Source organism: Chionomys nivalis, chromosome 12 (genome assembly GCF_950005125.1).
Source record: "Chionomys nivalis chromosome 12, mChiNiv1.1, whole genome shotgun sequence".
Lineage (NCBI taxonomy): Eukaryota > Metazoa > Chordata > Mammalia > Rodentia > Cricetidae > Chionomys > Chionomys nivalis.
In genome coordinates, this window is record NC_080097.1 from 45,438,209 (window position 1) to 45,452,340 (window position 14,132).

The 14,132-nt window shown below is 45.2% G+C and overlaps 1 protein-coding gene across 3 annotated transcripts in view; it reads left to right on the top strand.

Annotated features, from left to right (window-relative positions):
• Dock5 (dedicator of cytokinesis 5) overlaps positions 1-14,132 on the top strand; it is a 184,865-nt gene that overhangs the window by 55,389 nt on the left and 115,344 nt on the right. The window lies entirely within an intron of this gene.

Genomic DNA, 14,132 nt, shown 5'->3' on the forward strand with positions numbered 1-14,132 from the left:
ACATCTTAAATTAACCATTTCTATTAATTTATGGATCACCATGAGGTTGTGGCTTGCTGGGTAAGGTTCTGGGCGTCTTTCTCCTTCGGCAGCTATATGACATCTCCTTGACTCTACCTACTCTCTCTATATATCTCTGTTTGAATTTCCCACCTGGTTTTGCTCTGCTAAGCCATTGGCCAAAACAGCTTTAGTCATCAACCAATAAAAGCAACACATATACAGAAGGACATGCCACATCGGTGTCTGTCTTTCAGCTTCCTGCTGGTGACATGGGGACTCTCCCTCTACACATTCTGCCCCACCCCACCTTTGAGGCAAGCATGCCTGAGCTATGTGTGTTGTTCTGGCATGGACTTGAGTCCTAGACGTTTTTATTTTTATGTTTTCAGCCCACAGCCCACAACCCACAGCAGAATACCACTAAGGATTCTGTTTGGCTGCTTCCTGTCCTGTGGTTCAATGAGTGATTCCCGTGAGAGCAATAACTGCTAGGCGGCACAGCTGGCTCCTACTTAATCTCCAGGTGCCCACCATAGCTTTTCACATGCAATAGGCTCTCAACAAAAGTCTGGAATGAGTGCAGGCGAAATAAAAGACACCTTGACGAGCTGGGAAGCACCCCAAATCCCCTGCCCTCTGCACCCCACACAAAAATCTGGTTATTGCAAGTGTTTTTGTTTTTAATCTGAAACAGTAGGATTATTGAGCTATAACTCCAATGCCACCCAGTTTATTCAGTCTATGATTCTGTTGTTATTTGCTAAGCATAGTTTACAGGGAGCTGGGCATCTGTCAGTCACTGTCTCCTCTCGTACCCCGAACCCCACCACTTCTCAGCCATTCCCCTGACGCTAGGCAAACACATACCCATCTTCTGCTTCTCTGAGTTTGTTCTGTACTTTTTTAGTAGTGTGGCCAAACAGCGTGTAACGCTTTGTGGCTAGCTGCTTATTATCAGTGTGGTGTTTTTAGGTTTCGTGTATTCTCTAGCATGTATTAATTCTTCATTTCCTTGTCTTCCAGTTATCATTCACTGAATGAACATAACGGTTCATCAATGCAACATCAGATAGATATTGGAGCTGCTTAGATCCTTCAACCACTATGCTGCTCTAGATAGTCACAGACCAGATTTGTGTGGATATATTTTTATTTCTCTTAGGTAGACCCCGGGAACCATGACTACTCTCTTGTCATCCAGTAACCCCATGTTTAAATGTTTGAGAAACCTCTAGACTGCTTAGCTTAAAACCAGAAGACCTCAGTCTTCAAAGAGAGAGGTGTTCTCCCTTATCCCTTGTATCTCCTAGCTCTTCCCTCCATCCCTGCCCACCCCCCCGCTGCCCCAGCTTAATTTGCTGAAGATGAAAGAAGAAAGTGAGCTGATAGAGACTGTGTGCAGCTTCTCTGAGGTTCCCTGTGAGTTGTTTGCCTTTAGAGACTGTAAGAGAAGGGAAATCCTTTAGTCCTGAAACAGGCTCCTGAAACAGTGCCGTTCCTCTTTGGCACTGCTCTGCCTGTGGGTTGGTGCTCCGTTTGCTCCCGTAACCCTGGAAGGTATTTGGAAATGAGACACGCATTCTCCCACCAAGAGTGAATGTTCTTTCCCGCTCCAGATCCATGAGCGCGTGGACAGAGACACTAGGCACTTCAGCTACCGTCACCTTGTTTAGCAGCCACATACGCTCCGCTCTGACCTCGTGCCCAGTGCATTAAGCACAGCAAACGTTCGAACATCGCTGGTCTACGGAGCGATCAAACAGCCAGGTGCTGAGTCTTCGGGTTTACCTGGAAAGAAAGACAAGACGAGAAAATAAACAGAAACCAATATCCAGATACCGTGGAGAGAACAGGATGCTGCTGCTGAGACCATAGAGGGAAGAGACAGAGGGAGGACTGCGTGAGATTAGGTGATTCACTCCTGTCTGTCTGTCCCCAAACGAGGTGCTTCAGCTATCTGTGTGGTGTGAGCATTCCATTTCAGTTTGGGTCACCGACTGACTTGGAAGTGACGAATCGCCAGGTGGCACATTGAAAAGTGTGTAAAAATATGAAAAATGTGTGTCAGCGCCCGTCCACCACACAGCTTTCCTCGCCTGTGACTAAATCTACTATAAAGGGCTTCAAGCCCAGGGCCCGCTGTCCTTCTACGTGCAGGTTTCGCCACCGACAGACTCTGTCCGTTCCGTAAACCACCCGTGAGCTCAAGAGCATGAGCGGCTGATGTTAGTGGGGACTCTGAGGTCGTTGCACGCAGTCAGGCCCTGGGGGAAGTAACCAAGTGAGATAGTGTCTCGGAGGTGTTCTGAGCTCTGCAGAGGCAGGCACCGAATAAAGCTTCGGATTCAGAATAACTTTTAAAGACTCAGGGGATAACGCAAAGATTTGGGCAGGTATTAGGTGAAATGGGCAGCCCCGGAATGTTGAAAGGCATAAGAGCCATGCACATTTTGGCTTCCCGTTCTATACGCTCCGTTTGTAGGGAACAAGGCCAGGCAAACTCAAGCTGAATCAGAAAGTCCATTCCCACCTGCAGGCTGAGCAACCCTTATCTAAAATGCTTAGAAGCAGAGGGTTTTGGTTTAATTTTCTTTTGGAGTTGGAGACCCCAAGTAAAAACACAAGATGCATTTATGGTTCATATTCACCTGTTACGTATAATCTGAAGATAATTTTAGAGAGTATTTTTTAGTGTGCCTGCCTTTTGACTACAACCTGTCACATGGTCAGGAGTGGAATTTCCCGCTTGTGACTTCATAACAGAGTCCAAAGGTTTTGAACCTTGGAGCCTTGCACTTTGAGCTTTTAAAAAGATGTTAGACTTGAAAAATGAAAAGAAAGGCACATGGATTCCGACTTGGGTGGTGCGTGCTTTGAATCTCACCTTCTTAAGCAAACTTTTGCAAGTAGGTGCAGAGAAAGGGGTCATAGCAGGTGAGCTACTTGGTACATTTTGTCACTGCAGTTAGTGAACCCTCCTAACAGAGACTTGACAAAGAAGGGGTGCATTTGAAGATATTTTTTTCCAGCAGAGGCTTAATACTCATCTTTCTGAGGGACTCTCCCCGGAGCTCCTCATGTATAATATGACACAGGAGGCTGGCTGACTTTCTGAGAGCGTCTGATGTAAAGCAGGTCATCCGATGCTGCGGTCCTGTAGGACCGTGATGATTAAGCAGGCGTCCTTGAAGCCATTACTTCCTCCTTTATGCTCATTTTTTTATTTGATGAGTCTTGTCTCAGTGGCTGAGAGAGACTAAAAGCATAACAACAAAAGCAAGTAAATTCAACAGAATCAGGAGCTGAGGATACACCTTACCCAGGGTGCTTATGGTCCAAGGTTCAATCCCAGAAGCCACCAAGACAAAGTTTTAGGCTGACAAGAACGCTGCACTAGTGAAAGCACTTGCTCTAGAAGCCCCCATGGCTTCAGTTAACCCCCTAGCGGCCATAGCGGACGAAAAAGTCAGAATGTTGTCTTCTGACTTCCACGTGTGTGAGACACACCCACACACCCCCCACACCTCCATGGCATGTCAGATTTACTAGATGAAAGGTATATTAGGATCCTCCATATATTTTATACTTCTGTTGCCCTCTTAGTCAAGATCCTAGGAGGTGTTATAGTTCCAAATCCATACTGTCATTGTGACCTAGTTATGGAAACAGCCGCCTTTCCAAACATAAATGGCAGTGAGCCCAGCAGCTTGACTCTGATGACAAGCTCTGCGTTCAGACATTTGGCTGTAGCTGGGGAAACAGGCTGGGCTTCATAGTGTTTTGTTGAGGGTGCACGGTCACTTCCCACATCTGCTTGACCTCTACCTTAAGTGCAGCTTGTCATCAGCTACACCTCTGGGAACATTCTTTCCTGAACTGTGTTTTTATAAGGACGTGCGATAGGAGAAGGGTGTCTGGGAGAGACGTTAATGAAATGCGTCAGCCACTCAAGTATCTCTTCTCAGATTAAATCCGTGTGTTGTGTGTACATGTGGGGGTGGGTGCATGTGTCGAGGTGCACATGCATGCGTGCATGTGAAAACAAGAGGCCGACCTCTGTCATTCCGCAGGAGCTCACTTTGCTGGGACAGGGTCTCCTGGGATCTGAGAATGGCCGGTTCACCTTGGCTGGTTGGACATCCTCCTGTCTCCTCTTGGCATACACTGCCACACCCAGCCTTTCACGTGGGTGCTCAGGAGCAAAATTAGGTCCTCACGCTTGTATGGCAAGGACTTTTACTAACTGAGCTGTCCCCCAGCCTTCAGATTAAGCCTCATAAAACAGAATGCCTTCGCCTGTCTTTTCTTCCAAGCTAACGTTTGGATGTACTCTTGAAATACATCCTAACATATGTTCTTTAGACTTAGGCATCTGTCCAATCTCCTGACGTGGAAATTACAGATCTTTCCTGAGTGGTACCCTCATTCCATTATCCATCATGCACTCACACTTGGCATTGGCCCATTTGGGCAGCTGCCTGTGCATCTACAGGGGCAAGTGAACCTGAAAACAAAGAAGTTTCTGGAATGACCCAATGGAATGTTCCCAGCAGTTCTGTCCGGCTGATTTTGGTCTCTGGGGATGTTGGTTAGATCAAGGGGTGAGAAGAAGGTTACATAGTCATGCAAGCTCCTTGAACCCGTGCCTTTGATGACTGGGCCATTCACCTTTTGTATGTACCTTTTGTAAAAAATGCTTTGTCAATGGTGTGTCCCCAAACTACCCTGGGGCCAAGATTCAGTGAAAGATTAGGAATTGGAAGCCAGTGTGACCCTGTCTGTGAAGGCCCCCAAGGCAAGGCATGTCCCTTGTCTTGCCCACATTTGGATGTGCTAACTCTCCTCTGCTCACCGTGACTTGGGCCCTCCTTCTGCACCCTAACACCTGGGGCAGATCTCTTGTCAAGGGAGCTGTTTTCTAGTTGAAAGTAGAGATCTGTGATCTCTGTTACCATCTATCCCAGGTAAGCAGAAGAAAAATCCTCTGAATGTTTTTAGCCAAGTAGAGTTTGTAGGGGAGTGACCTTAAAAACTGTGTGTGTGGATGTGGTTGTGGTCTTATTGAAGAATGGCTTTTAAGAGATTGAAGACTTCATGATAATTAGATTGGTAGTGACCTCCAGAGCCCAGATTCTCCTTCTGAGGGACAAGGCTTTGTCCCTAGCAGTCCTGTCAGCCCCCCCACCCTCACTTCACCCTTGTCTGGTGTGCAGGGACAGATTTTGTTCTACACTCCTTCCAATAGTCTGCCCTAGGTCAAAGAGACTTTGTGTCTCCTTAACGTACTCATCAAATGTTTCTTGCGTGCCTGATATCTGCCAGGCTCTGCAAACAGGGATCCTTTTCTGCCTTAAAATAAACGTTGAAAGAGCTGAAGACATGGTTGAGAGGCTTAAAACAGTTACCGCACTTCGAGAGGACCCAAGTTCAGTTTCCCTACGTCCACATCAGGTGGCTCACAAAATACAGGGGTTCTAATGCCTCTAGCCTCTGGAGGCACCTGTACTTACTCTCTCTCTCTCTCTCTCTCTCTCTCTCTCTCTCTCTCTCACACACACACACACACACACACACACACACACACTTTAAAATGCTAAAAAAAAATAAAAATTGAGTGATAGTAATCAGAATCCGTTATTACATGTATGAAATTGTCAAAACAAACTTAAGTAGATAAACAATGAAAGTTGAAGCTGGGTGCGATACTGCATGCCTGTGTGTAATTCCAGAACGCTGACGCAGGAAGCTCGGGAGTTCAAGGATATCCTAGGGTACATGGCAGTTTTGAAGCCAGCCTAAGCTATGTGATGCCTTAGTCTCTAAAATACAATTCAAGTAGAAAGTCACTGTTTCTTGCTCAGATGCTGTACGTATTTCTCGTGCTGATCAGGCCCAGGACTAAGGCCTCCTCCGCATCTGAAAGACTGGATTCTGAGCGTCCAGCTTGTTCTCCTCAGAGCAAGCCCTCGGCAGCAGCTTGATGCAGGGGAGTGAAACCCCTGTGCTTCTCCATGTAGATTGCTTATTTATTGTTAAATAGTGAAACCCTTAGGTTTCAGGGGCTATGAGCCCTTCATACTCAAGCTTCCATCATCTGCCTTGCTTGCCAAAAGGCCGGCCCGTTTATTCCCAGCAAAGAAACAATTGAATGGAGCCCACTATCTTTCTTTCCTTCGACTTTTGACCTTGCAGCTTATTTGCAAAGCCCCGGTGCCCTTAGATGTGAGCAGCTGAGGCTCTGGGGTCTTGGACGCAGCGGGGATGCTCCCCGTGGACAAAGGCTGACCACTGTCCTTTGTAATGGCAGATTTCATACTGAGACTTTCCCTCCTGTGAGGGCTGGCACTCAGGTGCCTCAGGATTCCCTGAGGTTCTGCAGGCTCCTGATGGAGGCACGGTTTACTGGGCTCTGGCCCTGGAAACATAACAGGTTTACCTGGTCCACAGGGGTGCAACCTTTGACTCTGGCCTTATTAAGCTAGCAGGCCTGAGATAGTTAAAGGAAAAACAACAGGATTTAGCACCTGCTCCGCCTCTGTGGATGCTGCCTCCTCTCTGCCTCACATGTCATGTGGGTGCTATAAACAGCAACTCCCTTCCTGCCCTTGGCTTTTAATTTCTGAGGGGATAAACATAATTTATTGATCTTTTGTGTGTGTGTGCGTGTGTGTGTGAGCAGGAGAGCGCATTTATCTTGGGATGGCAAAATAAAAGGTGTTTGTGTGGAACGTTGTTCTGTAAGTCACCCATCGAACGGCAGACACTTTCATGGCCTGGGAAGACTTCAGCATTCCTCGGTAATTGCCTGAGTCTGGAGCACATTCATAACACACTCTTTTGTGAACCAGAGTCTCCACGCAGTTCTATTAAAGGCCCCTTTGTATTTGGTTACTTGTTTATGGATCTGCTTCCTTCCTTCTTAAAGATGATGTCTGATACACTCCACTTCAAGAAATGTTTTTATGTATAATGAATGAACGGCCACATGAGTCATGTAAACCTCAGCCCTGATGGATCTCCTTAGAGATTTTTGACCACACTTTCCTGAGTAGTTCATCTGCTGAAGTCAGCCTTCCCCACAGACCCCTTCCATTCCTTCTTGACTTGAGTCCCTGTGAAATTTTGTTTCTATGCCTCTGTTGTGTCTGTGAATTCTTTTTTCCGCTCCTTTGCGTTATACAGTAAAAATGAGGGCAGAGAAGCACTCCGTGTCTTGGTTTCCCAGCTTGTGTATCTGTTGAGTAAAGGAATTGCAGGTCTGTGCTGGAGCTTTCAGAAACAGTAAAAACTCATTCAAAGTCAGTTTGGAAGCAAGCTAGGAGTAACCAGGATGGATGATGTCATTGATGAAAGTACAGTCATGGAGAAAGATGTCTGCTATTATTCACACCTGATTTGAATGCAGAGGCAATGCCAGACAAAAGTTCTCAGCCATATTTAAGTGATAGCATTCTGTTAGAGGTGATTAATTTATTTTTTTATTTTTTATTTTTTATTTTCTAATTCTTTTATTTATTTATTTATTTAATTATTAAAGATTTCTGCGAGGTGATTAATTTATATGGTAATTTTCACATGGTAAGTTTTTTTATTCCTTTCCCTTTCCACATCTAAAGGCCTCAAGGCAAAAATGATACACTATAACAAACATTTAGATAAACAGTAGAATAAGTTTTATGAGATATCACAGCCTCCATATGTCACCCCAGAGTTGCTCCAAGCTTCCTTCTTACATACGAGTCCCTCTCAGTCACTGGGCACTGTTCTTCCTTCCATGACCAACTGTTAGTTTTACTTGCTAGTCAGCCCTATGCCAGGGGTATCATACATGTCCATTGTCTGGGGTCTGTCACTCATTATAATGGCTTTTATAGTCATTCATAAAAATGTATGTAAGTAATTTTTCTGTATTATTGATTAGTACTCATTATATAAACACGCCATAACTCCAACGTCTCTGCACCTGTCATTGAGTTCCACCTTTAGCTTGAAGAATTGAACATCAGTAAGCATTCCTGTAAGGCATTTTTGCATGTGCATGTTTCCATTTATCTTGAATGACTACCTAGGCCTGGTAATACTGCTAAGTCATAGGATTCGTGTGACCTTAGAAGACACTACCAGTCTGGTAAGAGAGAATTGTCATAGTTGGGGTTTGTATTGCTGTGATAAAACTTCATGACCTAAAGCAATTTGGTGTAGTAGGAAGTCACTTGTTTGTTTTTCTGGCCACCCAGACTCCTGAAATAACCACACAGAAACTATATTATTTAAATCACTGCTTGGCCAATCACTTAAGTGTATTGCTAAGTAGCTCTTACATCTAGTATTAACCCGTTTCCAGTATTCAAGGTTTCAGCATGTCTGTCTCTGGTGGCAGCTCCATGGCTTCTCTCCTGACTCTGCCTTCTTTATCCCAGCGTTCTGTTTAGTTTTCCTCCTGCCTAGCTCTGTTCTACCCTACCAGGCCAAGCCAGTTTTGTTATTAACCAATGATATTCACAACATACAAAGGGGAATCCCACATCAACTTGGGGAGGAAAGGGTTTATTTCATCTTCTGTTTCCGCATCCCAGTCTATCCTAGAAGAAAGCCAGAGCAGGAACTCAAGGCAGGAACCTGGAAAGCAGGAACTGTTAAAGAGGTCACAGAGGAACACTATTTACTGGCTTGCTCCTCTTGGCCTACTCAACCTGGTTTCTTACACAACTCAGGACTTCTTGACCAGTGGTGGCACCACCCACAGTGAACTGAGCCCTCCCTCATGAAAATATCACATGGCCTTGCCCACAGGCCAATCTTATGGGGACATTTTCTTCTCTTTTCAGATATGTCTAAGTTAGTGTAAGGTTGACAAAAAAACCAACGAGCACAAAGGTCCAGTTACTCCTAGTCCCTGCTAATCATGTGCACAGTCTCTTTGACCATAGCCAGTCTCGTGGGTGTATGGTGGTATCCAATTGTGTCTTTTTAAATGAACAACATGATTACATAAAAGCCACTGTACTTAATACGTAATTCAGTGAGTTCTGGCCAGTGTATATCATCATGAAATACAACCAGAATTCATATATTTGTCATAGTTACTGTTCTCTTGCTGTAATGAGCTACCATGGCCAAGGCAACTTATTTAAAAAAAACAAACAAAGCACACTGAATTGGGGATTTGCTTATAGTTTCAGTTGGTGAGTCCCTGAGCATCATGGCAGGGAGCATGGCAACAGGCAGGCAGTCAGGCAGGCATGTCGCTTGAGCAGTAACTTGAGAGCTTACATCTTGTCCACAAGTTGGAGTGGTAGTTGAGGGAGGGGAGGAGACCGGGAGGGGGGTGTGAAGGCGGGAGGGCGAGGAGGACTGGGCCCGGTGTAGGATTTTGAAACCTGAACGCCCACTCCCAGTGACATACTTCCTCCAAGACTATACCCCATAATCCTGTAATTCTCAACCTTCCTATTGCTGTGACCCTTTAATTCAGTTCCTCATGTTGTAGTGACTCTCCAACCATAAGATTATTTCCATAGCTACTTCATGACTGTAGTTTTGCTACTATTATGAATCGTAATGTAAGTGTTTCTGGGGTCAGGTTTGCCAAAGGGTCTTGACCCACAGGTTGAAAACCGCTGGATTAGGATTAGTAATCAGAAGGAATAATAGTCTTTCCCTAACTATCCAACTGTGAACCAAACGTTCAAACCCATGATCTGTGAGGGCCATTCTCATTCACACCACCACACCGTCCTGTGACAACCCCCCCCCATTCTGTCATTGCTGCTTTTAGTCAGCTCCACACTGTAACAATAGACTTGCTATCTATTGTTTTGATTTTGCCTTTGCCTGGCTTGCCAGGATTCATCAGGTTTTTTTTTTTCTCTCAAATGTAAATTGTACCAGTTGTAAAGATACATTAACTGTAAAAGTTTAAAATGTTTTAAATAATGTTTTTGTTTGTGCCTTCCTTTCTCACTTCTTCCCTCCCTCCCGTGCCCCACCCCCTCTTCCTTCTTTCCTTCCTTCCTTCCTTCCTTCCTACCTTCCTTCCTTCCTTCCTTCCTTCCTTCCTTCCTTCCTTCCTTCCTTCCTGCCTGCCTGCCTGCCTGCCTGCCTGCCTGCCTGCCTGCCTGCCTGCCTGCCTGCCCACCTGAGTGTGAACATGCTTTTACCCTAGCATGCATGTGGAGGTAAGAGGCCGCGATGCAGGAGTCTGTTCTCTCCTTCCATCATCTGTGTTCTAGAAACTGAAGTGAGGTCATCAGGCTTGTTGGTAGGCACCTTTACCTAAACGTGGAGCCCGTCCTGTGATCCCTGGTTCTTTTTACTAGTCCAGAGTGCAAGACAGCAGTTCTTTCGATTGCCTCCTCATTTCCTAGGAGTTTTAGTTCCCCCTGAACTCTTCCTAGTCTTTTATCCAATTAAGAGTTGGCCTTTCCATTTTATTTACTCTAGAAGATTACAACTTAGCCCTCCTATCTGCCTCACCAAGTCTGTGTGTACCTGACTCTGACTGTTCACTTCTAACGCGTTCTTTGGATTATTATGCCTGTATGGTTCTAGTGGGAAGATGCTGAGTCCTGGTCACATTTCTTTTCTAGAGCTACTCCCTTTTATCTTGATTCTTTGTGGCTGACCTTTGCTTGATACTCCTGGTGTTTGGCAGAGTGTTTCCCTCCCATTAACATGGTCAGCTATTAAGTGATGATTATCATTATGATTCTTCTTGGGTCCTGGGCTGCTATGCCAGCCTGACCTCTTTGATCCCTTCTCCCCCAGTGCATATGTGCTTTGTTCCGTGTCATTGCTGGAGGACTCAGTTGTTCAGGGAGGGAAGCCCAAGGGTCAGGGTACGCTGCCTAATCCTTTTGCCATTCTCCAAGGCTTTCTTACTTTAAATCTTCCTATACCATAGGGTAACACTATGTGCCATTTGCGTAAGCCCAAGACCCAAACGCTCTTTCTTTCTCCATTCTTGCCCATTGCTCAAGCTGCTTCTAAATCTGTCTTCAGTCTTCTCATCGCTTCCATTTTCAACACACCCACCATTTTCCTCCCTGTTCCCACTGCTTCTCACCTCCCATGTCCGTTCTTCTACAACAGCCAGAATGCATTTTTTCTTAAAGCACAAGACTATTGCGGAATATTATTTTAAGATGTGTTACATTTGTTTATGCTATGGAGTATTTTTTTTAATGGTGCAAAGATGTGTTGCATTCTTTCATGTTACATTTGTTTAACTCTGTGAAGCTGTGTTACTTTGCCTGTCTAAAACACTCGATTGGCTAATAAAGAGCTGACCGGCCACTAGCTAGGCAGGAGAAAAGATAGGCGGGTCTGGCAGGAAGAGAGACTAAGTAGAAGGAGAAATCTGCAAAGAAAAGATCGGGGAGCCAAAGGAGGAGGGGGAAGCAAAGGGTCAGCCACCCAGCTACACAGCCAGCCAAGGAGTAAGAAGTAAATAAAGAAAGGTACACAGAAATAGAAAAAGATAAAATTCCAGAGACAAAGGATAGATAAGTTAAGAAAAGCTGGCAAGAAACAAGCCTAGCTAAGGCCGGGCAGTTGTAATTATGAATAAGCCTCCATGTGATTTATTTGGGAGCAGGGCAGTGGGCCCTCGAAGAGCAAAGAGCCGAAAGAAAAAACCACCCAGCAACTACACAAGACATGATGTGTTTAAGCACCCTCTTCCCCTCCAATGCTTACTGTTCTGCTTAGGCTACATCTCAGATTCCACACAGTATGTGACAGTTTGGCCTGGGGTGACACGCGGTAGTGTCACAGGATCCTTTGAGAAGCTCTCAGTTTGTGCTTGATGAGAAAAGATCCTTTGTGGAGGCAGCCCAGGCTTCTGTATTTTATAAATTTCCCCGGCGGGTCTAAGGGGTGTCCAGAAAGGAGACACACTCTTCTCTCACCCTCATGGGGCCTCCTTCCCATCTCCTTTTCTCGCCTTGAATTCTTCCTGGCTTTGGACAGAATTCTTGCCTGTACCCTTCTCCCTGAATTTGCTCCCGTCTGGAAGTTTCTTTCCTAATCGTTTTCCTGTCTAGTTCCTTTTATTTTCTCAAACTGATCTGCCTTTGATCATCTTATCTAATCTAACCCCTACATTCCCAGGCACTGCACGTTGCCCTCTCTGAGCTCAGCATCTTAGTTCTCTGTTCTTAGCTCATTCATGTAACCTACGTGAGAACCAACACGTTCTCCACAGCTTAGCTTAGTATCTGTTAAACTATCACAGGGGAAGGAGTACGAGGTAGGGGTGGAGAGCTGCTAGGTAGAAGACAGAAAATACAGTCACTCACAGGAGCGGCCCCTGGACAGGTGAATGAAGCAGGCAGATGGTAGAATCTTTTTTAAAATTTTTTTTAATTGATTTTTATTGAGCGTTACATTTTTCTCTGCTCCCCTCCCTGCCTCTTCCCTCCCCTTCAACCCTCCTCCCAGATGGTAGATTCTTGACTGGTGATGAATATATCGAGCTAGATAAAGAGAGTGAATTTGCCTATTGCATTAGAAAACTTTGATAGTTTCAAATGAAAAGAGATACTTTTATCCTGGATTGGGGACAGTCCCCAAGAAGCTGAAGATGACTTCTTACCCCAGAAGTACAGCCCATCTTGCCATGGTGGCTGGAACTTATTTTTGGAGACTCCTTTCACTAAAATGGAGCTAAGCCTCACCCTCTGGTCTGCCTGGTCCCCCGCCTTTCCTCCTGTTGTAATTCCCTGATAACTTCGGAGCATCCCTTCCGTTCTGTACTCCCTGTTTTCTGCCGACTGCTGACCCCTTCCTGACACGCTGCCCACTGCTTCTTTGCATCACGATGTGTCCCGAAGCCTGATGGAAAACTGTTGAATTATGAGCGTTGAACGCCAAATATTGAGATTAATGGGGAAACTGTGTTCTTGTTTGTATTGCAACCCAGCTGTATGGTCTAGGAATAGCAAACACCTGTGAACAGAGCTGTGGGAATTATTCTCAATCATTAGTGGTTGCCTTCTTAGGAGTTCTGACGGTAAGAATGCAACCCAGCTCCAGATGTCCATCAGGTGTTCACAGTACTCACTGCCAAGGAAAACGACTGTTCACTTTGACAAGTCCAGAATGATCATCTCATGCTTTTCCTAGCAGTTAGGCACACACCATGATCCTAGAGGTAAACTAGAAGGGTTGTGTGGAAATACCCCCCCTTCCCAAGAGGACATGTTTGGGAAACATAACTTTGTGACAAATGGCTGTGTCAAGCACCATTTACAGGCATGCAAATGCCTTCTTCTGGGTAAGAGGGTCCACGTCTGTATTGTGATGTCTTAGTTTTCTATGACTTGAAAAGTGACAACTGCCTCAATTACTCTTAACATGACGTCCAACTCTACCCTTGATCCCTCCCAGGTGATGCCGAAGCCAGCCACTCATGCAAAACTATTCTCGTGTCTCAGCAGAAGCGTGGAGGGGCATAGACTGTTGAGTCGCTGGAGGAATGTTCCATGTATTCTGGCCTCACCTGATTGCCCGCACATAGGCTTCCTGAATTGAGGCTGGTGTTTCTTTGGGGAGATCTTTTTTTCAACCATGTAGCTGACTATAATTCCATAGCAAAGTCCTACTCCCACACCCTCTGCAACACATAGTAAATCCTTTAAATTTTTTAGTTTCACTGAAAATTTCAAATTTGTGAAAATGTTATTCAGTCTGTAACCAAAGAGGTAAAATAAATTTTCTACTTGTAACTTGTAAAAACACAGATTATGAGACTATTTTCTGGTTGGTATCTTTTGTTTATATGTTTGTTTTTATTCTTTTTTCATACAGTACATCCTGACCGCACCCTCTTTTTTCTTCAACCCCTCCCACCTACTGCTCCTCCATTTCCCTTCAGAAAAGAGCAGGCCTTCCAGGGATATCATCCGAACACAGCATAACAGATGCAGTGAAACTAGGCACAAACCCTCACGTCAGGGCTGGGAGAGGCATTCCAGTAAGAGAAAAGGGTGCCGAGAGCAGGCAAAAGAGTCAATGACACCCCCACTCCCCCTGTTAGGAGTCCCATAAAAACCCCGAGCTGAATACCACAGCATATATCAGAGGACCTAGTTCAGACCCATATAGGCTCCATGATGGTTACTTCAGTC